The 2,572-nt window shown below is 46.6% G+C and overlaps 1 pseudogene; it reads left to right on the top strand.

Annotated features, from left to right (window-relative positions):
- The first annotated feature begins 444 nt into the window (after positions 1 to 444).
- Positions 445 to 2,288, top strand: LOC147434105 (cytochrome P450 76C2-like; annotated as a pseudogene).
- Positions 2,289 to 2,572: the final 284 nt, after the last annotated feature.

Here is a 2,572-nt window from a genome sequence, read left to right as displayed (position 1 = left end):
AATGCATGAGCCTGCGCATCCTTAACATCCCAACGAGCTTGTTCTGCTGTAGGCAAAACAACTTTAACAACAACAATCCTTGCAGCAAGACCTGCAACATCCTCAACATCGTCTACATCCTCAGAACCAGGACGTACATCAATGCCCTGCACAATGTTCCAGACACCCTTTGACACAAGAACACGTTGCACCATATAAGCCCACATAGGGTAGTTGTCCCCATCCAACCTGTCCTCAACAACAAACATCTTGAACACATTTGTGTTGTTGTTGTCAGCCATGGTAAATGCTACACCTGATGTGAAAATTGCCCAAAAATAGGAGAAATGGAGCGGGAACAACACGTACTATATAGCACAAACCGTAGCAGACTATAAGACACCTGTTATGCAGAAAACAGCACTGACAGAAATTCTGCACAAAATGACGAAATTGCCTAAACAGACCTACCTACAGTAAAAACGAAGGCCGAAATGAGCCCAAATCAAAATTCTGACACTAATCGGCTATGGCATTCCTCCAGAATATGACCGCCATAGTACCGATGGCTCTTTTGGTACTTGCCTTCACTACCATCTTGCAATTCACCACTGTCAAACTCAGAAAGTCAGTAGCTCGCGATGGCCGCTTCCCTCCAGTTTTTCCTGGTTCGACATGGCCCCTCATCGGTCACTTGCCCTTGCTTGGTACCGACTGCCCGTATCACGTCCTCGCCCGCCTTGCTCGTAGCATCCGCCTCGGCTCCAAGCGTGCCATCGTCGTCTGCAACTCCCATTTTGTCTGCAACTCCCATTTTGCCCAAGAGGTCCTTCACACCCACGACAAACTCCTTGCCAATCGCCCCCATTTCGTTGTTTCCGACTACGTCTTGTATGGCAGCAGCATCGTCCTCGCCAGCTACAACCCGCGGTGGGCGATCCTCCCCAGGCTTTGCACCTTGGAGCTCTTCACTGCCAACCGCCTTCAAGCCCTTCAGCACGTGCGCTACGAGGAAGTTCGCAACTTGCTTCAGAGTCTCGTCCAAGAGTCTCGCAATGCCACGCAAGCTGTTGATCTTGGTGAAGCCTTCGTTGTGATGAATGCCAACTCCCTCAGCCGACTTTTTCATTCCAGGACACTTGCTGAGGTAGGCGGCCATGCCTTCCCTTCAATGCTGAAAGAGCAGGAGAAATTGTTTGCCCCATCCATAGGGGATCTCCTACCCTGGCTCAAACTTCTTGATCTGCCACGGAAGCGGGCAATGAGGAACTATCATAAGCGTGTTGATAAGATTATTGAAACCATGGTTTCGCAGAGAAGGCAGTTGATGAAAACCAGTAAAGCTGATGATCTTCCAAAGGACTTGCTACAGGTTTGTGCTTGAAGATGAAAGCAAATGGGATGGAACCTGAAAGATGAAGGCAAGGTTCATCTTTGCTTAGATTAACTTGAAGCTTCAAAGCTCATATATATGGTGTATGTATGTATGCAGATTCTCCTTTCCAGAGAAGCAACTGACCAGAAAAATTGTGGTGATCAAAGTGAACTTCTGAGTATCAAAGAGATTAAGAGCACAATTTTGGTTGGCACCATCGCTCAAGTCTTTGTTTTCATTGTTGAGAGTCCTCTTCACTCTTCTAGAGCTCTAATTTAGCTTTGGGGCTTTTGTGCTTAACAGGAAGTATTGTCTGCTGGTATCATTACAACAGCCCTAACATTAGAATGGGCCATGGCAGAGCTTTTCCGAAACCCACGTTGCCTGAAAAAGCTTCAGCACGAGATTGACGACATAATGGCGAAGGAGGGTGATCACTTCATAACCGATGGGGATATATCGAAGCTACCATATCTTGAGAAAGTGGTGAAAGAGGCGTTCCGCTTGCATCCAGCAGTCCCTCTGCTGCTCCCCCGTCTTGCAAGTGAGGCGGTGAAGATGGACGAGTACACCTTACCTGCAGGGGCATTGCTGTTAGTGAATGTGTGGGCCATAGGAAGAGATCCAAATGCATGGGAAAATGCAGAGGAATTCTTACCGGAGAGGTTCGATGGCAAAGACATGGATGTGAAAGGGCGGCATTATATTGATCTTCTTCCCTTTGGATTGCGGAGACGGGTATGTCCAGGCTTGCGGCTAGCTTTGTCTATGCTTCATGTCACTCTGGATAACCTTGTGAGAACATTCGAATGGGAGCTTCCAAATGGGCAAACACACATGGATATAGACATGTCTGAGCAGAGGGGCATCAGCAGCATCAGAATGATGCCGCTGCTGGCTATATATTCCAAAGCCTCGACAACTTGCACCTTGACCTATTACACGAGCTCTTTGTATAGTATAGTGTATAGTATCAACGTAGCCTCACACACTCCACTAGCTTCCACACATTGCTTTCCTCAAGCTTTAGGTTCATCGTAGACATTGTTGTGCATAGGTAGGCCCAGTTTTAATGTGTGGATGGGTGTAACTAATGGTCGTAGTAGTTAATGTGTATATCGGATACTATGTGTAAGTGCTTGATAAGTTAATTTTTAGATAGAAAAGACAACGCTAAATAAAGATATTGTGAAGCACAATTGTAAAATCAAATCCTCA

Source organism: Adiantum capillus-veneris, chromosome 19 (assembly GCF_014529385.1).
Source record: "Adiantum capillus-veneris isolate H3 chromosome 19, ASM1452938v2, whole genome shotgun sequence".
Classification (NCBI taxonomy): domain Eukaryota; kingdom Viridiplantae; phylum Streptophyta; class Polypodiopsida; order Polypodiales; family Pteridaceae; genus Adiantum; species Adiantum capillus-veneris.
This window is presented reverse-complemented; position numbering and strand designations above follow the sequence as displayed.